Source organism: Mustela erminea, chromosome 9 (genome assembly GCF_009829155.1).
Source record: "Mustela erminea isolate mMusErm1 chromosome 9, mMusErm1.Pri, whole genome shotgun sequence".
Lineage (NCBI taxonomy): Eukaryota > Metazoa > Chordata > Mammalia > Carnivora > Mustelidae > Mustela > Mustela erminea.
The window spans coordinates 103,866,901-103,892,983 of NC_045622.1; the positions used below are offsets into that span (position 1 = coordinate 103,866,901).

Consider the following 26,083-nt stretch of genomic DNA (forward strand, 5'->3'; position numbering starts at 1 on the left):
ATCTCGGGTTTCCTTTTACTCTAAAGGACGTCACAGGGGCCGATGGTGAGATGCAAATGAGGTCTGCTGATTAGATAGCGTTGTATCGTGTTAACTCCCTGATTTTGTATGTGAGCTTTAGTTATGCATGAAAATATTGTGGCTTTTAAGAAATGCACATGAACGTATTAACGGATTTAGGAGTAAAGGGACAACCTCCATTTAATTGGTTCAGGAAAAAAGTGATCTCTGCATGGGGGCAGGGGCTGTGTTCGGGGAGGGGGAGATAAGGTAGTAAAATAGCAACCCTGGAGGATAGCCAGAAATGACGGGTATCTGGGGATTCTTTATTTCATTCTTGCAACTTTTCTCTAAGTCTGAGATTGTTTTAAAATTTAAAACACATGTAAAGGGAATCCAAGGAGCAGGCGCACATTTAAAGGAAACATGATGTTGTTCTAAGGGGAAAACCAGTATCACTTGCTACAAATCAAAGGTAAGTCCCTTCAAAGCCGGCGGCTGCTCTTGCTATAGATCCATTAGTCGGTTGAGTGTGAGCCTAGACCTGCCAGTTCTTGGTTCCACGTGGGGATGGGCAAGGGCGGGAGGGTGTTCAGATGTCCTCTCTCTGGCCTAAGGCGTTCTCCTTGCTGTCAGAGAAAGGCCGGCACAGGGCTGACAAGGGTGATGCTTTCTCACTAAGTGATCTGATGTCAGAGTCCCATCCTATGGCCTTGAGCTCAGGGACACTCACTTCATGACAGTTTGTTTAATGGGCACCCTCAGTGCCAACTCTGGCACAGAGAGAGGACAGGGTCCCTGCCCGTGGGGAGCTCACAGCTGGGCGAGACAGTTAGGGGGGGTACTGGGACCAAAAGGGGTCCCAGGAGAGCTCACATCTTCGAATCCAGTGTTCCCAAAGTCCCCAGAATCCAAAGATGGCGACTCCGGGAGGCCAGCAGGTGCCCAGGGAGCAGGCCCACAGCAGCGGGCACACAGCAGCGCCCACTGGGAGCTGGGGAATAAAAGAGATCACCAGCGTGTGAGAAACAAGGTGGCGAGATCCACCCCCACAGCCCATCACACCCAGGAAGACAGAGCAAACCGAGTCGACTCAGTCTTTAATGTCTTGTTTGACTCCCCCCATTACCCCACACCCGTGCTGCTCCCTCCTCGGATGGCAAGGGAGGCTTCCCCCCCAACTTTTCTGATGACATATCTCATTTCTAAAAAGTAACTTTCTTGTTTCAAAGTCGTTTAGAGGGGCGCCTGGGTGGCTCAGTGGGTTAAAGCCTCTGCCTTCGGCTCAGGTCATGATCCCAGGGTCCTGGGATCGAGCCCCGAATGAGGCTCTCTGCTCAGCAGGGAGCCTGCTACCTCCTCTCTTTCTCTCTCTCTCTCTCTATCTGCCTCTCTGCCTACTTGTGATCTCATCTGTCACATAAATAAATAAAATATTTTTTAAAAAAGTAGTTTAGATTTGGGCACATGGGTAGCTCAGTGGGTTAAGCAACTGCCCTAGGCTCAGGTCATGATCCTGGAGTCCGGGGATCCAGTTCCGCATCGGGCTCCCAGCTCCCTGGGGAGACTGATTCTCCCTCTGACCTTCTCCCCTCCCATGCTCTCTCTCTCTCTCTCTCTCTCACATAAATAAATAAATAAATCTTTACAAGGTAATTTAGATTTACAGAAAACATTACATAGACAGTAGAGTTCTACACTCCATCCCATTTCCCCCACTACTAACATCTTCCGTTAGAATGGCGTATTGATCACAATTAATGAGCCCGTGTTGATACATTACTAGGAACGAATGTTTATACACTCTTTGGATTTCTTTAATCTCTACTAACATCCTTTTCTGCCCAGCGTCCCACCCAGGATGCCACATTACATATTATGAGTCTTCTTAGATCTCTCTTGGCTATCACTGTTTCTCAGACTTTGTTCTTGATGACAATGACAGTTTGGATAAGTACCGTTTAGGTATGTTGTAAAATGACCCTCGATTATGATCTGTCTGATGTTCGTCTTGACCTTACCCTGGTGTTACGGGTCTGCGGGAGAAAGACCAGAGGTGACATGCCCTTCTCACCCGAAGCCATCAGTGGTACATCTATGACCATGACTTACCCCTGACAATGTGGAGATGGCCGCGGCAGTACCTGTCACGCCTCCACACCCAACAGTCCTTCTTTCCCTCTTTCTACACCGCACTCTCTGGAAGGGAGTCTCTGTGTGCAACCTCCACCTCGGAAATAGGGCGAGTCTTTTTCTATGTCCTCCCGGCTAACAGAGCAAGAAATACATGTATGTGGGCTCACCAGTGTGTATCAAAAAGTCCGTGAACACTTCCAACACTGCCGCCTGTCCGCATGTGAAAATAAACATGGGCTCATGCAAATGCCCCCAACTCTAGTCTAGTACCATGGGGTCATTCAAACCCTCTCGTCCATCCAGCAGCAGGAAGCTGTTTCCCCCATCTGCTACCCATTTCCTTATTTGTTTGATTCTCTATGTTATTTTCCCTTCTTAGATTTTTCATCTAAACATTTTCATGCTTCTCAAAGGCAAAGTCTGAGCATTTTGGGGGTTTGTTTTCTGCCCTCAACCTCCCCACACACCAATGTCTAGCTGCATGTCCGCAAGCAGAAACAATGTAACGAACACATTTATGAGCGTCAGCTATGAGCCACTTTCTCCTCTCATCTCTAGGAATGCAGAGATGACTAGAATAGGGTGTTGACTCCCCAGTTGCTCCCGTTGCCAGTAAATACTCTTTGAACATCAAACGGAAGATCTTGGCTCCTGCCCAGCACCACAAGACTTCCAGATCACAAGCAGAGGACCACGGAAGAAAGAGAGGGACGGAGCTTCAGCTCATGCCGGCGGGGATTTTTGCCTACTGTGTTTACTGCTGTATCCGTAGCACCCAGAGCACAGTCTGGCGTATAGTAGATGCTCAGTAAGTGTTTGAGGAAGGGAAGGAGGGAGAGATCGAGGGAGAGAAGGGGGGGAGGAGAATAGGAGGGAGGAACTGACGGAAGGAGGAGGAGAGGGGAGCAGTCCTCAACTTCTGTCCGACTGCCTTTCAGACCCTTACTCCTGGCTCCTCACACATAGACACGTCTAGTCTAGACGTGTGCCGTCTTGGTGCCGCACTTGAACCACTCCTGTCAGTAGATGAATGAGAATTAGAACTCCTACTGCCTCTATCCACCTCCAGGGGTTTGCCTGTGCCCTTATGTTGATCCACTGTAAGCATCATTCTAGCAAATGAATGGAGAATGGAAAGGGGTCAGTTGCAGAGAGAAGAAGCGACCAGGTCGGTCATCCGGTGCAGGGAAGGCAAAATAGAAACCGTCTGCCCCCCTGGCTGTGAGAAGCTCTCGGGAAAACCCTTGCAACTGGCCCTGAGGTCCCGCTTGCCAGCCCATGTCACGATTTCTCCCTATCGCCGAGAAGGGATGGGACGAAGAGGTCCTCACTGGACTGAGTCAGGTGAAACGGGCTCAGGAGCCCTGGAGAAACACATTCTGTAGATTTCACCCAGCATCGGAGGTCTCTGCTCAATTGTCTCTACATTGAGAAGCAGGCTTGTTCCTTTGAGGTGTGTTTCTATAAATAGATAGCGCTACAACCTGAACATCTGTGTCCCCAAAAGGGTTTTTTTTTAAGTTGTCAATGGTTGTCACTGCCATCCCTCATTTCTGCCGCAATTTAAAGCAATGAAAGGGCTCAGCCTTGCTCCTCTCCTGCTCCGCTGGCCCCCCCAACCCCCTCATCATGCCGCCTTTGTGGGACACGCCCGGTTTCCTGAAGGTCCCAGACCCACCCCAAGGTCGTTCTTCACTGTCACTGAGCCCCAAGCTGTAGGAGCCCAGGCCCCATCTGGGGTGGGGGGGCGGGCGGTGGTGGCTAGAAGACCCCCACCCCCATGCAGGCACAGAGCCCAGCAAGAAACGTGAGCCCGGCCTCTGAACACCAAAGTCCCTGCGTGTAGTACTCCTTAATTAAGCAAGACGGAAAGATAAAACAGAATTAGAGAACAAGCCTTTGGGGCGTGGCGGTGAGGATCAGAACAAGCTCCAAACGCAGAGAGAAGTAATTCTCTCATAGCTGGGGTTTAGAACCAATGTTCTCTCTCGCTCGTTCCGTTTGCTTTCATTCCGGTTTTAACCTGCTCTTCCTCAGAGACGTGCTCTGCCCTGGGCACCCGAGGGGCCTGAGGGATCCTGACAGCCCTCTGCCACAGCCTCCGCTCCTGTCTCTCCTTCGTGCGGATGGAACAACGCAGGCCTGCCAGAGAGCGGGATTCAAACCCAGATCCGTGGGGCGGAGGGCCGGCGGGCTGCCACCTCCCTGACCGGCTGTACCTGTGAGGATGGTCTCATGCTAGTCACGATCACGGCCACGGTCACAGCCCACAGCGGGGAAGTCATGGTGGACCCATAGCTAATCTTCCTGTAAGGGGAGAACGCCCACGTGAAAACCGGAAAACAGTGGCGGGAGACAACAATGTTATCAGAGCCATCTGAGCCGCCGCCCCCTCCCCAGGGTCTCGATCAGTGGGATCTAAGCATCTCCCGTCTGAGAGGCTTCCTCGGGTGGGTGGAGGGCCCACAAGGCAGTGCCTAAAAGGGCAAAATGAAGCAGTTAGCCGGTAAGTCCCGCCCGCCCTTCCAGAAGCATCCAGAAATGGAGAGGTGGGCCGCGCCTCCCACCCACCAGATAACCGGCCCCAACTTCATTTCTCTTATCATCAGGAGACACTGCCCGTTTCCAAGTCCCAAAGAAGAGGGACATTTGTGAGGATGCCTGCCAGGTGGGTGATGAAGGTCCCACCTGGGAAAGGAGGACATTGATGCTCTGGGGACCTCAAGTGACAGACCTGCTGGCCACACGTGCAGCACCAGAGCAGAGGCCCATCCTGGCTCCAGAGTCCAGACTTAGGCTTTGTCTTCTCAAATGCCTCCATCCTGCAGCCTGGAGCCCAAGCTTGACCTATGTTTGGGCTCATTGAAGCTAGCTTGGTGGCCAGAGAGGAGACCTTTTGAGATGAGACAGGGCTGCTTGCCACCCAGACTAGGACCCTGTTGGCACTGGGTTGGTCACCCCTGCCCCACTGCCCAAGGCCTGTCCCTCCAGGAAAGCCAGGTGGGCCACACTGGACCCATGGGGAAACAGAACATGCTGATACCCTGGCTGGGGAAGCTGCGGCAAGTTCAAGGGAGACCCTGACCGCCCACCTCTCCCTTCCTTCTGTTTCTTGTGCTTCCCTCTGAGACCCCAGGGCTCAGCGCCACCCCCCACCCCCTACATAGTGGGTGGGGCATTGCAGCCTTCCAGGGGACCTGAGGCAGCAGGGCCTGTCCCTAGTCAACCTGTAACTCACAGGGCCCATCTGCCCTCCCTGCAAGCCCGACACGAAAGCCAGCTCTCCGTAGACGGAGACGGTGGGGGTGAGAAGCACCTGCCCCGTCCTGCTCGAGCTCAGCGCCAGTTTCAGGTCCGTTCTGCGCCTGGGCTTCCCTGAGGCGGCCACGGGAAGTCCGTGGGCTGGGAGTGAACTGGGATGGCCTCTAGGGATGCTGCTGGATATCTGTCACCGGACAGTTTGTTCAAACCCTTGCTCACCACAAACGCTGAGACTGACGCTGGAAAGAGTCCCCCTCACCAAAACTGTGGGCACCAAGCCAAGGCCGGTCTCTGCGCTGAGCGCGGAGCCTGACACGGGCTCCATCCCAGGACCCCGAGATCATGAGCTGAGCCAAAACAAAGAGTCGGGTGCTCAACCAACTGAGCCATCTGGGCACCCCCCACAGGGGTCATTTTTATAAAAGCGAGTACTCCTGGGAAGTATTGACCATTAGGACCCGAGTACGAACTGCTTTCCCAGACTCGCCTGATTTTTAGAGACGGTAGAGGACTCCAACACCACTGTATCCAAACAGCACATCTTTTTCAGATGGGAAGCCCGAGTCCCAGCAAGGTGGGATGATTTGTCCACGGTGAGGAGCAGAGCCAGAACCACGAGGCGGTTTTCCTTAGTCTGGGATAGGCACACGGCTTCTGCGAAGGGCCGGAGAGCGATTACTCCAGGCTTTGCTGGCCATATGGTCCGTGTCACAACCACTCAATTCTTCCAGAGTTCTGGGAAAGCAGCCAGAGACGAGACAGGAATGAATGAGGTTGGTGCAGTTCCAGACAAACTCTATTTATGGGCACGGAAATTTGAATTTCATACCATTTTTATGTGTCGCGAAATGCTCTTCCTTGTGCTTATTTTATTTAAAAATGTTAAAACCATTCTTAACTTGCAGGCCATCAGCAACCAAGCCCCAGGCCGGACAGCCCGAGGGCACGAGTTGGCTTGCCGCCCGCCCCCCCACGGCCCTCCCTCCCAGGTAAGGGTTTCAGAAAAGCTACATCAGACGCCCTCGTATCTTCTTTGCTTGTTTTCTAAAATGTTGCACCAAGAGTCTGATGAAGCAGGATGTGATTCGCATTTCTTACTCAGTGTCCTATTTTAAACACCGACATTTTAAAAGAACACTGTTGCCATCATCCTTTTAAATGAACCTCGTGGAAGAGAACTTTGATATCCACCGTCCTCCTATGTTCCTTCCAAATATTTTTATTTATTTATTAATTTAATTTATTTATTTATCTGGTGGTAAAACTTATACGACACAAAATTTAACGTCTTGACTATGTTTAAGGGCACAGTTCGGTATATTAAATACATTCATAACGTGTAGCTAATCCCACTGTCCATCTGCACAGCCTGTTTCTTCTTGTAGAACTGAAACTCCATCCCCACTAAACATGCACTCTCCTCCCCACTCCCCAGTCCCCGGGAGTCCCCATCAGACTCTCCGTCTCAGTGATTTCGACCCCTCTAAGTACCTCACATGAGTGGAATTTGCAGGATTTAATTTCTTGCAACTGGCTCATTTCACTTTCCATAACCTCCTCCAGGTCCGTCCACATAGCGGGTGTCAGAAACCCCTTCCTTTGTCCTGAACCTTTGAGGCCGAATCGCATGGAGGTGTAGGCCACATCTCACCCGTTCACGTCTGTCAAAGGGTCGCTTCTACATTTCGTTGTGATGACTAGTGCTGCCAGGAACAGGGGTGTTGGAGGGATTAAAAAAAAAAAAAAAAAAAAAAACCAGCCTGGCATAAGGATTATGTTGAGTGAAAGATACGGGGAAAACAGCAAATACGAGAAAAACGCTTTGACCTTCTTTCTTTTTCTTAAAAGCAGGAGATGAAATCCCCATATGAGAAGACGTCTTCCTTACCACACCAGAAGCGAAGTAGCATTCTTATCATCAAGGACCAGAAGTTGAGATGGAGAAAATTCTGTATGAATAGACTTTGTTGAAATAATTATCTTCCTTTAGCCTCTCCTATGGTTTAGATTCTCCCCAACAACTTCCCCCTTTGTTCAGCCCGCTGTGGAATCAAGCAGGTTTCATGACATCTTTGGGGCTTCACAAGGGCTTCTGGGCATGTAACTTTGGTGAATGTGGTGCTTTTCTCCTGCTAACTAATCCGTTTTATGTCCGTTTGTCAGGCCCACCCAGAAACCCACGATGCCTTCCCTGGGGCATCTGGCTGGCTCACTCTTGATCTGGAGGTTGCAGGTCCAAGCCCCACGTTGGGTGTAGAGATCGCTTAAAAATAAAATCTTTAGGGGCGCCTGGGTGGCTCAGTGGGTTAAGCCGCTGCCTTCGGCTCAGGTCATGATCTCGGGGTGCTGGGATCGAGCCCCGCATCGGGCTCTCTGCTCAGCGGGGAGCCTGCTTCCCTTTGTCTCTCTCTGCCTGCCTCTCCATCTACTTGTGATTTCTCTCTGTCAAATAAATAAATAAATAAAATCTTTAAAAAATAAAATAAAATAAAATCTTTAAAAAAAAATTGCCTCTTGGACAGTGTACAACCATCATCTTTTTTTTTTTTTAATAAGATTTTATTTATTTATTTGACAGGCAGAGATCACAAGTAGGCAGAGAGGCAGGCAGAGAAAGAGAGGAGGAAGCAGGCTCCCTGCTGAGCAGAGAGCCCAACGTGGGGCTCGATCCCACGACCCTGGGATGATAACCTCATATGTTTTAAAAATACAGTTGACCCTTGAATAACACGGGGGAAGTGGTGGCAAACCCGCTCGCCCTGCCCCCTCACGGTTGGAAATCTGCTTTTGACTTTGGACCCCCACTAAGATTTGACTACCAGTAGCCTCCTATTGACCCCAAGATTTGTCAATAACATAAACAGCCGATCAACAAGTATTTTCTATGTTGTATGTATTATATACTGTATCCTTGCAACAAAGTAAACTAGAAAAAAGAAAATATTACTAAGAAAATCATAAGAAAGGGAAAATACATTTACAGTGCTGTTCATATACTGATGGGAAAAAATCTGAGTGTAAGTGGATTCGTTCAGTCCACACCCGTGTTGGGCAAGAATCGATTGTACATGAGCAAGCTCTTCTTTACCAGTTAGTGTTTCCACATCATTCCTTTTCCTCCTCGAACACTTATTCTGCTCCTTCCATAGAATGTTATCCTCATATATTCTCACACTTTTATGTCTGTAATAATCATCCTATCATGTTTTGAAACAAAAATATATATAAATTAAAATATTAGAACTTTACCATTTCCAGAGGTCAGAAGGCTTGGGTAAAATTCCCCTCCTTGACCACAATTGTAGTTACAATTATCCTTAGCACACAAATGAAAATAACAGAGGTGTTATAATTTTGATGAATGATTATTAGCTACAAAGGTTACATTTTATTGGAAATGTATCTCTCTCTGAATTGGGTGTCAAGATCTTTTCCCCCTCATTTAGTTACTGTATCCGTGGAAGGGTATTATTTTTTGCTAAAACAAGACGGGCATTAGCATCCTGTTTTTCATTTTTTATAGACCCACAGGCTGGCCAGTGACACTGGAAAGGATTTTTTTTATTATTTTTTTTAAGATTTTTTATTTATTTCACAGAGAGAGAGAGATCACAGGTAGGCAGAGAGGCAGGCAGAGAGAGAGGAGGAAGCAGGCTCCCTGCTAAGCAGAGAGCCCGATGTGGGCCTCAATGTGGGGCTCGATCCCAGGACCCTGGGATCATGACCCAAGCCGAAGGGAGAGGCTTTAACCCACTGAGCCACCTAGGCGCCCCAGGAAGGGATTTTTTTAGTAGTGATGCTGCTTGATTTTTTCCAACTGTGTCCAATTTAGAGGCCAAACCCCACAGAGTAATCTAGCATCAAATTACTTCTCGATTTTCAAGATTCTGTTGAAGATAAAAACCAGAACCCATCCCACTTGCAAAACAACTTCTTCTCTTGGAGTCATTTAATTCCTCGTCACCAGGGCCGACACTTCAAATCGTCCCTTTGTGGGTGTTCCAGTAGTTTTTTGGGGGGTGGGTTAGGTCTGCACGGTTTCGGTAAGGGGAAGAGGGAAAATTATGAGAGAGCATGAAAGGGCGTGGTCTGGGAGGAGGACAGAGGTTGCTAAAAATAGAGTCCCTGAAGACTCCTGGGGCCCCTTCCCATCTGAAGACCAGCAGCCTGGTAGAAAGATGAAGAAAGGCCGGAGAGCTCAGAGCTGCAGAAATGCTCCGCATGAACTTTCCAGTCCAAGCCCCTGCACGAGGGGACTGACCAAGCTCTCATGGCTCCCAGCAGCCCATGGCCACATCCTTGGGGTGACCCAGTCCCCCGAGCTCCTGTCTGCAAAAGCTCCAGGTGGCCAAAAGAATTTACCATTTGTTCCAGAAAACACCCAAGGCTAGCTCACTTTCCATGGAGGATTTATTGGGGAAAAAAAAAAAAAACCACCTTAAAATTATAAATCTTTTCTCTGTCCCTCTGAACTGTACATGCATCTCCTTCCAACCAGGGTTGTGTCTCTCAAGGACCTGAGTGAGAGCCGTTCCTCTGAATGCCATTGTCAGGAAGGATGAGACCTCTGCCTCCCTGTCTCAAGGTAGAATCCTAACTTTGATGAATGCCACTTAGCATACACTGGGTGACCTGATCGCTTTGACATTCACCAACCCTTCTCACCTGCTTTTTGTCATTTTTCACTTCCTGACTCTGCTCCAGCCCCCCACCCCTAGTGGCCTCTCCCAACACCCCCATCCCCTCTTGAGATGACCTGGTAGCCTGTGAGAACGGCAGTGCAGCTCGGCTGACACTGGACTCTCCTCCCCATCCTGGCTCCCTGGGGGTCCCCCTCCTCCCCGGCCTCTCCTCGGTTAGCCCAGGAGTGACTTGCTGGTCCTCTGGGGAGCCCAGGGCAGACTCCTTCAGAGACAACACAGCCCAGTCCCGCCAAGCCTAGAAAAGCCACTCCTGTCTGGGGGTAGGAGAGACAGGACCCTCATATCGGGGGACTGGAAGAAACCCTAAAGACCATGAAAGACCATCTAAGTGCCCGGGTCACATTGTATAGTGAAAGTGGAAGCTGAGGGGACCAGGGGACGTTCCCAAGGCCACAGAACTAGTCAGAGGTCACCAGGCTCTTCCATTTCGAACCACCCCGCTGGTTGTAAATGGTGCTGCGTGGCCTGACCCAACTAAATGTTTGCCTGACTGACAGAGGGCAGCTCGGAGTCCCTCACACCGCGCACAGCCGTGAGCTCGGCCCACTCTGAAGCCAGCAGCCCAAGAGGCCCGAGAGACTGTTCTGGGCGTGGAAAGCCAGCATCAAGCTGTGTACGGTAAAAATGTAAGTCAACACCTCCCTTCTTTTGAAATGTAGCAGGGTCCCTTCTCTGTGGGGGTACAAGGCCATCCTCTCATGGTAGATTCTGGAAATCCTGAGGCTCGGTACACTTCCTAGGGCCCCTACTCACAGGGCCGCAGGCTGCTTGACCCTGAGGGGCCCCTCTTGCACAACGTCGAGCCTTGCGGTCCTCACCTTGTGGTGTCAGAATCCTATGAGGTAAAGTTGATTACAGAGACCTACCCCCTCTAAAGCTCAAAAGAAAAAGAAAGTGGGAAGGGAAATGTGAAAGGCAAACAATCTTGAGGCACATCAGAGAGGGTGCCTTGGCGGGGAGGGGCCGGGCTGCTGGGAAAGGGCCGAGAAATTTCTGTGCACAGAGCCCCATACAGTGGGGGTGGGTGCTGGTACCACGAAAAACAGAAAACATCCTAACGCTATCAAAAGGAGACTGCTTACTCATTTACAAGTGCACGGCCCACCGTGCAGTGTTCTCTGGAGAACCACGTCCAGCCGGATTTACTGGTTCAGAGAGAAGACCTCAGCATATTTTTGAGGAAAAAAATAAAATTAAAAACAGCATTTGTAGTGTGATCCCATTTATGTAAAGTAGTGTGTGTGTGTTTCTCTCTCTCTCACACATACACACACACACACACACGCACAAGAGTATCTGAAAAGTCAGGAAACAGAACCCAGGTACTCATCATGGGTGTAGGACCTGCGCCGGGCCCTGAACTCTGAAAGTCTCTGTGCGTGGTTTAATGTTCTGATACCAGATTCATAATTCTTAATTCCGTAGTGGCGGTGCATAGAATAAACTCACTTGAAAAATAGACCCACAGGCTGGCCAGTGACACTGGAAAGGATTTTTTTTTAATTTTTTTTAAGATTTTTTATTTATTTCACAGAGAGAGAGAGATCACAGGTAGGCAGAGAGGCAGGCAGAGAGGAGGAAGCAGGCTCCCTGCTAAGCAGGCAGAGAGGACAAGCAGGCTCCCTGCTAACTGGGATGCCTGGGTGGCTCAGTCGGTTAAGTGTCCGACTCTTGGTTGCAGGCCGGGTCATGATCTCGTGGTTGTGGGATCGAGCCCTGCTTCGGGCTCTGAGCTCAGTGTGGAGTCCGCTTTGCATTCTTTCTCCCTCTCCTTCTGCCCCTCCCTGCTCTCTCTCAAATAAATAAATAAAATCTTTTTAAAAAGAATCATTTTGGGGGCACCTGGGTGGCTCAGTGGGTTAAAGCCTCTGCCTTCGGCTCGGCTCATGATCTCAGGGTCCTGGGATCGAGCCCCGCATTGGGCTCTCTGCTCAGAGGGGAGCCTGCTTCCTCCTCTCTCTCTGCCTGCCTCTCTGCCTACTTGTGATCTCTCTCTCTCTCTCTGTCAAATAAATAAATAAAACATTAAAAAAAAATAAAAAGAAAAAAGATCATTTTTGCGGAGGTATAATTTACATACGACAAAGTGCATCCATTTTAAATAGAGAGGTGAAGAAATTTTCACGAACATGTCTCAATGTCACCACCACCACAATCAAGACGGAGAACATCTCCATCACCCCAGAAAGTTCTCTCCTGCTCCACCCAGACATGCCCCTGCATCCCAGCCCCAGGCAAACACGGACCGGCTTTCTGGCACTATAGCTGACCTTGTCCTTGCCAGACTTCTCCAAGAATAGAATGTGCAGTACACACTCCTGCTTCTGCCTTCTTCCCACGGTGCCCTGTTCCGAGGTTCATTGTGCCACTGTGTTATCATTGTTTGTTCTTTTGTATTGTTTTGTGATGATACATGAATATATCACAGTTTATCCCTCTACTTATGGGTGGGCGTCTAGGAAGTTTCCAGTTTGAAGCTATTACGAGCATTGCTGCTGCAAAAAAATTTGTATGAGCTGCGTCTGGACATACACTTTCATTTCTCTCCGGTAAATACTTAAAAGTGGAGTTATCGTGTTTTATGGTAGATGCATGTTTAACTGTACCAAACACGGCCAAACTGTTTTCCAAAGTGGCTGTACCACGTTTATATTTCCGCCCGCTAAACTCATTTTTAAACAACACGTTAAATTTACAAATGCCGTGCTTGATGTTTTTCTTTATCCTCCAGGGCAACAGTGTCCAGAAAGTCTAGAAATGCACATGAAATAGCGTTTGGTTTTATTTTATTTTATTTTTTTCAGATTAGCAATTGGACACGTTACTTCAGATGTAGGGACCCTTCACGTGAAAAAGCATCTAGAGGGCTGAAGGAAATGTAACTAACATTGGTCTAAAATAAGCTTAGACTGTATCCTGAGATTTCCAACACCCCGAGCATGCAAAAATAACTTGGGGGCTCACCTGGACATTTTAGGCTGTGGTTTACTTCCTGGCCATGAGAGCTGCACTTATTTTGTAGAAAATTCAGAAAACATATCAGAGAATAAAAGGATGGTTCAAAATCCTAATCATCAACATGCTAGAATTCTTTCTTGTGTGTTTTGCTAGACGGCTGTGTGGGTCTCATGATGCTAATTGTACTTTGTTAACTTCCTAATGTAGTTCCTCATTTACAAAAGCATTACCTCCTCCTAGAAGAAATTCAGAAATAAAATATTGGTTTTATTTTTTTTTTTTTGCATTTTTTAAAAGATCTTATTTATTTATTTGACAGAGAGAGATCACAAGTAGGCAGAGAGAAAGAGGAGGAAGCAGGCTCCCCGCCGAGCAGAGAGCCCGATGCAGGACTCAATCCCAGGACCCTGAGATCATGACCTGAGCCGAAGGCAGAGGCTCAACCCATTGAGCCACCCAGGCACCCCAGAATACTGGTTTTAAAATAGAAGTAAGAGGTCTTCCTCAAAGTCAACAAACTGCTGTGCACTTTGTCAAAATTTGCCTTTTCAGCTCTTTCCATTCTTACACATACAGGAACACAGTACTTTTAAACATATAGAATTTAAAAATTCACAGGATTTTACATCCTTTTTTTCACTTAGTAATATGTCATTAAAACTCCTTAGAAAATAAGGTTTTTAATGTCTACTTAGTAGTTCATGTACAAATGCACCTTAATTTATTAAACTACTATGCAAATGTTAAGAACTTTGGACAAGACCCTTTCTTCCTTCCTTCATTCTTTTTTTTTTCTTTTTTTTTTTTTTTGGTGAAGTTTTTTTATCATTTATTTGAGAGAGTGAACAAGAGAGAGAGCACAAGCTGGGGGGAGGGGCAGAGGGAGAGGGAGACCCAGGCCCTCAGCTGATCAGGGAGCCCCACACAGGGCTCAATCCCAAGACCCGGGGATCATGACCTGAGCTGAAGGCAGACGCTTAACGACTGAGCCACCTGTCCATCCCCTCGTTGTTGACTTACCTTGCATGTTCATGATTACTAGAGAAGTGGTTTTTTTTTAAATGGCTTAAATTTTTGTTCATGATGCTTTTTGTATACTTTGTTTACATTACCTTTTTTATTTTGAAATAGATTGACAGTTAACCGCCAGAATTGAGTTCCTGTGGGCCCTTCATAAGGCTTTCCCCATGAATAGCCTCTTGGATCACCAGTATACAGTGTAAACAGCAGGAAAACATGGGTGCGATGTTACTTTTTAAAAAGATTTATTGGGGCGTCTGGGTGGCTCAGTGGGCCAAAGCCTCTGCCTTCACCTCAGGTCATGGTCCCAGGGTCCTGGGATCAAGCCCCGCATCAGGCTTTCTGCTCAGCAGGGAGCCTGCTTCCCCCTCTCTCTCTGCCTTCCTCTCTGCTTACTTGTGATCTCTGTCTGTCAAATAAATAAATAAAATCTTTAAAAAATTAAAAAAAAATTTTTAATTTTAAAAAGATTTATTTACTTATTTTGAGAGGGAGATAGCAGGAAGGGGGGCACAGGGAGAAGCAGAGAATCTCAGGCAGATTCCCCGCTGAGTGTGGAGCCTGATGCAGGCTTGATCCCCCAGCCCTGAGATCAGGATCCAAGCCAAAACCGAGAGTCTGACACTTAAGCAACTGAGCCACCCAGGTACCCTATGATTAACTCTAATACAGTGTACTGAAGAAATGATTTCTTGTTAGCATTTCACACCATTTTCTAACACAATATCTGACACATAATTAGCTCTATAGCAATATTTTAAAAGCAATATTTTAAAAGATGAGACTATAGGGAGCAATCTTATTTTAATCGAAATTTCATCATCTATGAAAGTATAAGACTTGTACAGAATGTCTCCACCTTGCAAGCTGGTGCAACCTCTCTGGAAAACAGTATGGAGGTTCCTCAAGAAGTTGAAAATAGACCTACCCCATGACCCAGCAATTGCACTACTGGGTATTTACCCTAAAGACACAAAGGTAGTGATCCGAAGGGGCACGTGCACCCAAATGTTTATAGCAGCAATGTCCACAATAGCCAAACTACGGAAAGAACCTAGATGCCCATCAACAGATGAATGGATAAAGAAGATGTGGTATATATACACAATGGAATACTACGCAGCCATCAAAAGAAATGAAATCTTGCCATTTGCAATGATGTGGACGGAACTAGAGGGTGTTATTCTGAATGAAATAAATCAATCAGAGAAAGACAATTATCATACGATCTCCCTGATATGAGGAAGTTGAGAGGCAACGTGGGGACGTTGGGAGGTAGAAAGGGAATAAATGAAACAAGATGCGATTGGGAGGGAGAAAAACCATAAGAGACTCTCAATCTCACAAAACAAACTGAGGGTGGTCGGGGGAAGTGGGTAGGAAGAGGGTGATTGGGCTATGGACATATGAAGTATGTAAACCTGGCAATTCACAGACCTGTACCCCTGGGGCTAATAATACATTATATGTTAATAAAAAAAGTAAAAATTAAAAAAAAATGTCTCCACCTACCATTTTTCTTTTTTGATTCCCTTCACCCGTTCCACCCCACCCCTACCCTCCATGTAGAAGGTCCATCCATGTTGTCACAAATGGCCAGATTTCATTCTCTTCGATGGCAAAATAATATGTCCCTGTGTGTGTGTGTGGGTGTGTGATTTCTTTATCTGCTCACCCACTGATGACACAGATTGTTTCCACATCTTGGTTATTGCAGATAATCCTGCAGTGAATCACAGGGGTGCACGTGTCCTACCGTGTATAACATTTTCATTTTCTCTGGATACATGCCCAAAAGTGGGATTGCTGGCTCATGGGGTACTTCCCTTGTTAATTCTCTGAGGGACTCCGTAGTGTTCTCCACCATGGCTGCACCAGTTCGCATTCCCGTTCTATGATGCAGGTACGTGCTTAGGTATGGAATAGCTGACATTTTTGCTCGCGAAGCTTATTTACTTACGGAACTTTAAAATCTACTTCCGCTTTCTTTTTGTGTTTTTTTTTCCCCATTATTGAAAGAAATGGAGTGCAATGAAAACATGAAATGAAAAAGTGGTGTGCAATGCTAACAAAAAAGAAAAACTCCTTTCTTCATCCTTCCATCAGAAAAACATAAGCCTATATTAGTCTCTACTTCTCTTCTCATAAAACGCTAGAATTTTAATAGCTGGAAAGGCAAGCTTTCTTTTACCATTCCCATTTTTTTCGAAAATGTCCTGGTAATTCTCATGAGTCTATCCTTTGGGTGAACCTGAAAATTACTTAAATCCACCCTCCTGCCCATCACACACACATCGATACCATATGGGTTTGGGGAGAATTGTCTTTAACCTCTAGGGTATGATATTTGGTCTTTCCATCCAATATGTCAGGATGCCTTTCTACCAACCCTCCCTTCACACCCTTTAGATGTCTGTTGGCTTGAACCAGATGGGATATAAGACGTCATGAAGCCAACAGTAGGTGCCAAGGCACCCCGGAACTACGCACCAGCCTCCCAATTTTCTGCGTGACATAGCTCCAACAGCTTCAAGATGATGGGTTCATTTAGCAAATATTTTGAAAAGACAGTTGCTGCATTGGAATATAAATTGATAGACTGCTTTTTAAAGCAATTGGGGAATATTTGCTGAAGCTAGCAATGCCTGCGTCTCTGATCAGGAGACCCAAGTTTAGGAACTGCTAAGAACATAAAGTGTATGAACATGTACGCACAAGCATGTCCTCCAGCATCTGGAGCAAAGGAAAACTAGAAATAGGTGCCCGGCATCTAGGAAAATGAATTCAGTGAATTCTGGAATGTGGATCAGATAGAATTTTAGGGGGTTTTCAGAAGTGTCCGTTTCTATAAATTCCAGTAAACGAACAATGGTGGTGCGGCTGGATGGATTTCTTTTTTCTTTCTATTAAAAAAAAATAGTTTTCCGGGGCACCTGGGTGGCTTAGTGGGTTAAGCCTCTGCCTTCGGCTCAGGTCGTGATCTCAGGGTCTTGAGATCAAACCCCGCATTGGGCTCTCTGCTCGGTGGGAGCCTGCTTCCCCCTCTCTCTGCCTGCCTCTCTGCCTACTTGTGATCTCTCTCTCTGTGTCAAATAAATAATCTTTAAAAAAATAGTATATGATTTTTTATGGTTTTTAAAACCTGTTTTATTTATTTATTTATTTATTTAAGATTTTATTTATTTAGTTGACAGAGAGAGATCACAAGTAGGCAGAGAGGCAGGCAGAGAGAGAGAGGAGGAAGAAGGCTCCCCTCCGAGGAGAGAGCCCAATTTGGGGCTCGATCCCAGAACCCTGAGATCATGACCTGAGCCGAAGACAGAGGCTTAACCCATGGAGCCACCCAGGCCCTCCTTAAAACCTGTTTTAAATGAGCCATTAGTGGTTTTCAAAATTAATACACTTTTGTTATAACAAATCCATACTCATTGAAAGAGAAAAGGCTAAATGCTGCTTAAAATATATAGAAGAAAATTTAAACAATCTAAAATCCTGCCACCTGGAGAGACTCACCTCTAACATTTGGTTGTACAATAATAAATATTACAGACACACAGATACACACACACACACACACACACACACACACACAAATGCTGTTTGGCAAATTGTTCCTTTCACTCATTAGTATGTCATGGACATCCTTCCATATCAATAAAAGTCAATTGACCTCATTATTTTTTAATGACCGGCATTATAATATTTCCACTCACACATCTTGGGGGTGGATGGACCATTATTTATTTAACTAATCCCCTACCGAGGCGCACAAATTGTTTGCAATATTTCACGCAGTAAGTAACGTTATCAGAAAGTGAGCCGGCCGGGAAGTCAGCCTTCCAGCTAGCTGCCGTATCTACTGCTAATTCACTATTCCCATCATGTCCTCAGTCCTCCTCCTTTGCGAGATGAGGACGCAGAGGATGTCACGTGAGCTCCGAGATGCCTCCAGCTGCAGCAATCCCTGAGTTCTTGAGGTGGAGGCTGATTTTTCAAGAACATGAAGTGCTTGGTGCAATTCAGAGTAAATGGCACCGCTAAAAATAGTGCTCGTCTGATAAACGACACCGCAAAAGGCCCCAGCTCTCTGCCACGCTTACTTCCTGATCTGGAGGGTGGCTGGAAAGTGCCTTCCCAGGCCGTCTTGGGCCATAAACACTTGGGAAGGCAGCTCTGTCTGCAACCAGGCAGCATCCCCAGGAGTGGTGTGGGGGTGATTCGGTCCCCTGCTGCCCACCCAGTCACCGACACCCAGCCCTTGGTCCTGCCCTCCTTCCCCGCATCTTTCCTTGAGCCTGAAACACACATGCCCTAGGATGCCTTGAGTTCTGTGTTGGCTCTGCAGCAAGTCTCCTAGTGATCCCCCTACTAGCAGCACGACAGCCGCTGCAGAGACTCCCGAGACGGGCCTCTCCTTTGCAAAGAGCTTCGGATGTTGTAGAGCAAACACGAGAGTGGCCCGCTGGGCGCGATGGCACTGACCCCACAGCAACCACAATACAACCTAACTGAGCACCTACTATGTGTGAGACACTGTTCTAAGCACAGCTCAGGCGTCACTTTATTTCTGAGGCTTGGCAGTTCCTGGGGTGCTCAGGGAAAACCCTCATCCAGAATCCCAGTTTCAGGAGCTCCAGGATGGCTCAGTCAGTTGTGTCCAACTCTTGATTTTGGCTCAGGTCATGATCTCAGGGTCATGAGATCGAATCCTGCACTGGGCTCCACGCTCAGTAGGGAAACAGTAGGGAAACTCAGTAGGGGAAACTCTCCCTCGCCCTCTGTCCTTTGCCTACCCTCTCAAATAAATCAGTCTTTAAATTTAAAAAAAAAAAAAAAAAAAAAAGAACCCCAGCTTAACATAGTGTTTCTGATGCTAGAAACCAGGCTTAGAAAGACTCAGTCCTCTGTCTAACATGTGAATCTTTCCTGGGACCATAATTAAGGCCTCTTCCATAGGAATTAATTTGGTTTGGTCCCTAAAGAATTGCTTTCACTGAATTGTACTTTGGGGCAGACTTGTAGGCATTGAGGGATTTCATAAGAAAAAGCCCCATGAAACCTGCTGTTGATTGTTCACACTGAGGACGAGAATGTCTCTCCAGATAGAAGAGAGTGTCCTCAGGCCCCTGGATTTTTTGTTTTGGCCACCGGGTAACTCAGAAACAAACCGGGGTTTCACCACCTATGAAATGGACAGACCCTGTGGCACAGTGTGTCACGTGGACAACCTCACCCCAAAATCATCTTACGTTCTGTCCTTAGTTTCCTATCAGGCAGATTTTCTAAGCTTTTATCCTGTCCCCTCTTATCCACTGCCGCTTTAGATCCTTGGCAGAACAAGGGAAGTGACTAAACCCTAGAAGTCAGAGGCGGGGCCGAGGTCCCCGGACTCCCAGCCCCTTCCCCATGTTCCATGACTGGGTCACCTGAGGAAGAGGAGGAGTCACTTTGCTCAGTCACAAGCGGATCTGAGTCACCTCTAGTCCCTAACTCCACAACAAAGCACACCACCGGCCTCTTTTCACATCTTCAACCATCAAAACAGACCTGTTTTCCTTGCCCACCAGGTAAGGCAACAAAGTCGGGAAATTAAAATTGCCCTTGAAAGTGCCCTGCCGCGTCCCCGCCAGGAATCCAGAGCTCTGCATTAGCCGCCTACCTGGTTCTAAGGTGACTGAGAAGAAGTCTTGATTAAAAAACACAAAGCCAAAGCCACAAAGCCTTTCACTCTAGGACTCCCATGCTGTTGCAGAGACACAGCCAGAAATTCACAGCAGGTGCCCCTCTGCTCCCCACCCCACCTCCAGGCCGGGCTGGGGAGGGGGCGCCCCTTATTTGGAACCCAAGCTGCTTCCGGATCTTAAAATGCCAGCAGGGTTTGAAGTGACATCACAGAAAGCTACCTGCTTGGCGGGTTGCAACCTTTCCTTTGTAACTGAATTTCAAAGCTGTCCTGAAGGCCTGGCCTTGGCAGAGAGAGATGGCAAGTTCTCTACGCCGTAGGGTCTACAGGGGGGTCCAGATGAAGAGAAACCCCGGCACCCAGCCAAGCATGACCAAACAACACTTCTAAAGAAATGCTCCTAGGGGCGCCGGGGTGACTCAGTGGGTTGGGCTTCTGCCTTCGGCTCGGGTCCTGATCCTGGGGTCCTGGGGTCAAGCCCTGCGTGGGGCTCTCTGCTCGGTGGGGAGCCTGCTTCCCCCCCTCTCTCTGCCTGCCTCTCTGCCTACTTGTGATCTCTGTCTGTGTCAAATAAATAAATAAAATCTTTAAAAATAAAAAAGAAAGGAAAGAAAAAGAAATGCTCCTCAGTGTACCCCGTGTACCCAGGGGCACACTCATTCTCTCATCCCACTGAGTCACTGTGGCCGCACCTTTGACCTTAAACTATCACTGGGCCTGACTTCCTAGCCTGGACCGCAGGTAACCCTGGCGCCCACCTCACGTGACTCACTGGCGTTGACTTCCCTTCCCTTCAGCTTCCTCCTCTCCCTGGGGGCGGTGATTCGAAGCGAGCCAAAGTGGGAGAGGCACTTCGAACAACCCACACCCGCTCCCAAGGATGACACGGTTACGATCCTCGTCACCATCAAAATGCCTGTGACCATGCGGCCATCTCTGAGAGGGCTCGCAGCTCAGCGCCCGGCAGATAGTAAGTGCTCAGTAAACCCTCGCTGTCTGTGCTCTGGGCTTAGGACTACTTCGAAGTTTTCAAAGCCCTTGACGCCTGTTTTGCACACGCACACACGTTGCTGTTTGCCACACCGGTTTCATCCCGGGGGGGAGGGGGGGGGGAAGAGGATGATTTGCTTTTCTATTCTTTCTCATTGGGTCAGGAAACAAGGCTTTGTGATGGAAAATCATTCATTCCATTGGATTTTCTCTGTTGTCCTTTTCAAAATGAACTGACTGGGGCTCTTCTAGGTTCTACCACCGTGTGGGACACAGTGATGACAGGCACAGGTCCAGAGTGGAAAGAAGCCTCCTGGAGCCTGCTCTCTATCCCTAAGGGCCACTGGGCCCTGAGCCTGGCCCTCTGGTCCTGCTTTCTCTGACTCTGTTTCCCCATATGGCCTCACTCAGTTCTGCCTTATGTCACCTCCTGTCACATCCCAGAACCTGCCCCAGGCAGCTCTACAGACTCCCAGCGCGCGTTTGTTTTTGTTTCAAGTTTTTATTTATTTATTTATGAGAGAGAGAGAGAGCGCATGCATGCACAAGTGGGGGGAGGGGCAGAGGGAGTGGGACAAGCAGACTCCTGGCTGAGGGTGGAGCCCGCCGTGGGGCTTGAGGTCATGACCCTGGGATCACGATCTGAGCTGAAATCAGGAGTCAGATGCTTCACAGACTGAGCCACCCAGGTGTCCCCAGCCAGACATTTCTGATGGCTGCTCAATCTGAGTGGCTTTTTGGGTCTTCCCTTAGTCATGTGTGAGGTGTCCCATCAGCTTCCTATCCAGGGGTCAAGTCCACGGTGGATGTCTCAACACAGAGATCTTCTCCCTTAGATTGTTTCCTTAAAGTTAGCACATTTTCTCTCTCTCTCTCTCTTTTTTTTAAAGATCTTATTTATTTACTTGAGAGAGCGAGCAGGAGAGGGGAGAGGGTCAGAGGGAGAAGCGGACTCGCCGCTGAGCAGGGAGCCTGATTCAGGACTCTATCCAAGGACTCCAGGATCATGACCTGAACTGAAGGCAGTCGCTCAACCAACTGAGCCACCCAGGCGCCCCAAGTTAGCACATTTAAAACAAGAAATGTAACCACACGTATCCTGATTTAAATGTAATATATAGTTAAAGGAATTCTACTCCTAAAGCCAACATTGCACGGTATGTTAACCAACTAGAATTAAATAAAGGTTTGAAATATATAAATATAAATATATTGAAGGAGCAGGAGGCTGGCTGAGGACAAAGCAAAGGCTGGCGCCTTGCACCACCTCCCTTCACCAGCTCCCCTCCATATGTGTAGCATTCCTCAGGCACCCCTGACTGCCATAAAACGATAAATAGTTAACTTGCAGAGATCACAGTCCTGCAAGGTAGGAGTCTCCCTTGGTTTGCAAATGTCCTTGAGATTTACAACAAAGAAGTTACCTTATCAATAGCCCAATTTCCAGGGACACAGAACTCAGTTCCTCAAGCCCTAATGTCACCCTCCCCTCCATGAAAACGGAAGGAGGCGGAGGTAGAAGGAAAAGTAAATAAAGTTAAATTTCTTCTAAACCTAAATCTCATTAACAAGGATGCTTGATAGCAGGAATGTAACATTCCACCAGGAGACTCCCAACTGTCTTTACTTGATAAGTAACCAGGCCTTCAATATCCTGGTAGTGCTTTTTTGCATGAGTGGGCTAACCGGCCAGTTCTGCTTCTGTTAAGATTGCTTTGTCTGCTTTCGCGCGGGGGTCCCCTGACCCAATCCACTGACGCCAAGTATGCCTGTTCAAACTATCAATCAATCAGCTCAGCCCCACCCGAAACTTGTTTGTATCTGTCTATAAAAATCCTGCACCAACCCAGCTCTGGACCTCTCGGCGTTATCGGCAACGAGCGCCACAGAGGTCCAGGTTCGAACCTGCAATAAACGACCCTTGCTGTTTGGCTTTGACTCACGTCTCTGGTGGTCTTTTAAGGTGGGGGTAATACTCTATTGGCATTACATTTGGAGGCCCCAGTGAGATCTCCCCTTCAAGGCCACCAGACAACTGGTCAACGGGTCGCTGCAACCGATCGGTAAGAAAGCCGGCTTTGTCTTTTGTCTCTGTTTTCATTACAATATATGTGTGTGTATACACAAACACACACACACATATACATACATACACACACACATAGTTAAGGTAGATCAGAGCACGCCACCCCAAAGTAGGCCATTTGGCGTAAGGATTGTTTTGAACTGAAAGCAACTCTCTCTGCCCCCCACTTTTCCATCGGAAAGCAGGGCATACATTTCCTGTTGTAAATGTACCATAAATTCTCACTGGTAAAGTTGTCTCCATCCCCACACAGGAAAGAGGACACCTCTTAATCACTGGAGATGACTCTTACCAATGGCAAAGGCACCAACTTGACCTGGCACTATAGACCTTACTAAATAACATTTCATTTCCATTCTTTTCCCTCGCATGCTTACCTTCCCACAAGAGACCGCCTCTAGGAGCCCAACCCCTCTTCCTTTGTCTAGTTACTTCTCCACAATTGATCACCTTTTGTCAAAATGGCATATAAGCTCCTGAGTCTAACTTCTTTGGGTTTTTACTTCTTTCCTATGAAGCCCTCATATTCATGAAAATAAACTTTTTCTCCTATTAGCCTTTCTTTTATCATTTTGATTCACATGCCTCTGGCACTGAACCTAAGAGGGTACTTTGGTTTGGGTTTTTGTTTTTTTTTTTTACCTCACCTACATAGTGATATGTTGACATTTTAGAAAATGCACAAATATCTAAAAAAGAATTGAATTGCCCATTGTCTCCACCCCTGAGACAATCAGTGCTCCCACTTAGGCATTGCTTTTTCTAGCCTTCCCATCCCCTTTCTGCATCAACATATATGACATGTGTGTCTACAGGACAACATGAAGATCAGAGCAGCTAGAGTCACAGAGACTCGGTACCACTGCTCTGGCTCCTTCAAGTTCTAGCCATGCGACCTTGGGCATATCATTCAACCTTCTTAAAACCTCACTACCTCATCTGTGCAATGGGTAGAAGAGGACTTGCCTCACAAGACTGTGAAGATTCTATAAGATAAGACACAACAAGCTGTTTAGAGCATCCGGCACACAGGGAGGGCCCACTAGATAGGAGCTATTTAAGTATAAACATCCACTTTAGTGAATGATTAGCAGCTGATATTTTAAAAATTTAAATTCTATGCATGTTATATACTTAACATTTTATAAATTCAAAATACAGTCATAAATTACAACTTAAAACATATGATGCCATGATCACAGTGTAAATCCGCAGGCCTAGCCTGAGAGTGTCACATCGTACCGTGTCCGCCGTGGGTCCCATCGCTCTGGGCTGTCACATGGCTTTTAATGGCCATCCCCTCTCTCCCCGGGATCTCTTATTTTTAACAGAACTAGCTGCTCATCTCAATGCCATAAAGATATAGCCAAGGTAAGAGAATCACAGAGATCCCTAGTTCCAGCCCCTAAAAAAGGCCACTTCTCACCCAGGCTTCCTTTGGCCTCATTAAAACCTTTACTACCGTGGGCTTCTGCACATTTGGACCTTTGATTTAAAATCACCAGTTAAAATGAACTAATCATCCCTAGAGGAAAGAATGAACATTACAACTCCGAGTGCTTAGGCAGAACTACCCTCCTCCTGCTCCAGGCCCTGCGGGCACCCACCGTTACCATTTCCTGGGGCCTGAGAAGGAGTCCCCCCCCCAAAATGAGAGGCCCAGGCAGGGCCACACAGCAGCCACGGGACTTCTCAGGATCAGGCTGCACGGTGTTTGAAACACGCTCAGCAGGAAGCATGGCAGGTATTGGTGCCCATTTTACAGATGTGGACACTGAGGTTGGGAATGGAGAAATGCTCGGACTAGGGTCACACAGACAATGACAGAGCAAGGATCCCACCAGTTCTGGCCAAGTCCCTGTCCAGGGCCCTCCCTACCCCATGACGAGATAAATGTCCTCCCAAGAGGGCAGCTTTGAGCCAGAGCTCAGGGCAGCCAGTGCCGGGGGTCAGGGGTTGGGAACCCTCAGCACACCCATCCCTCTGATCCTGACCAGAGCCCTCCCACCCAAGGCTGGAAAAGCCAGTACCCACATATGACAGCCTGAACCCCACATTTTACCATAGGTCGTCCTGGAGTGGCTCTACGCGGCTCTTGTTGCCACCCAGCTCTGCCCCCCAGAACAGATCTTCCAAACCTGGGGAGATAATGTGAGCCTAGTCTTTGCCCCCTCCATGACCATAGGGATCTGGGCTAAGTGGTAGATCCCCAGATGGGGACCCCTTCCTTGCCAGTGCTTAATCCCTGGAGCCCGAAGGGTTCCTACTCTGGGGGCCGGAGACCCAGGTAGGTAGATGTTCCAGGCACGTTGCTAGAGCGAACAGCCAGTCAGTCCATGGCATGGCCATCATCATCTCCCAACACCATGGAGGGGGAAACAAGACCAGAAAATGCCGTCTACGTGCCCCAGAGCGTCTGGCTTCTGGGTTTAGTTCCTTGGCACCTGAGAGCTTCACAGATGACCACCCAAGAGACGCAGTGTTCTGTGCTCTGCTGGCTCACCTACCTAGGGAAGCTGGGTCAGGCCCCAGCCACACATCCCTGTCCCCCCTCCCGCTGCAGGAAATGAACACACCTGTCCCTCCGGAGAGAGGGAGCCACCAGTCAATGGAATTTGATTTCTAGGCCTCAGCCACCGCAGGAAATGGCTAGCCTGGCCATGTCTCTCCCTTGTGGCAAAGCTGGAGGAGAAGAGGAGACAGCGAGGGGGAGGGGGGAGGGGTGGGGGGAGGGGGGGAGGGGAGATGTTGAAACTCAGATGGGAAAAGAGCTGTCCAGGCTTGCGGCTGAAGAGAGGGGCTTTAGGGAACCATAGAATTGGGCTGGCAGGGTTCAAGACCAGCTCTGACACTTCCTAGTAGATTAACCAACACGATTTCAGCTGTGAGACTGGGACAGTCACAACTCTTGGCACGCAGGTTCTTCTGCCATAAAATGTCACGGTAACAGCCCGACTACTGTTGGTGAGATCGGGCTGGGGTGCTGGAGCTGGGGTAGGAATGGAGGCGACCGGTCGACACAAAGGGTCTTTGGGGGGTGATGGTAACATCAGGAAAGTGGATTGGGGCGATGGCCCCGCAGCTTTGTAAATTCACTGAAGATCATTAAGTTGTGCAATTAACACAGTGAATTTTATGCTACGTGAGTAATACGGCAATAAAGCTCTTTTTAAAAAGCACCTGAAGAATAGCGTTAGATGGTAAGGATTCAAGTCAGAGACCGTGAACAAAAAGTGTTTTGAAAAC

General features: G+C 47.9%; 1 long non-coding RNA gene across 1 annotated transcript in view; it reads right to left on the reverse strand.

Moving 5' to 3' along the window:
* Nucleotides 1-5,885: 5,885 nt before the first annotated feature.
* Nucleotides 5,886-26,083, reverse strand: part of LOC116599097 — a 49,883-nt gene continuing 29,685 nt past the window's right edge. Inside the window, exons 2-3 of the long non-coding RNA XR_004289240.1 lie at nt 6,889-7,346; nt 5,886-6,132 (exon numbers count right to left, since the gene is read on the reverse strand). This is a non-coding gene — a long non-coding RNA (uncharacterized LOC116599097). The remainder of the gene's footprint in view (nt 6,133-6,888; nt 7,347-26,083) is intronic.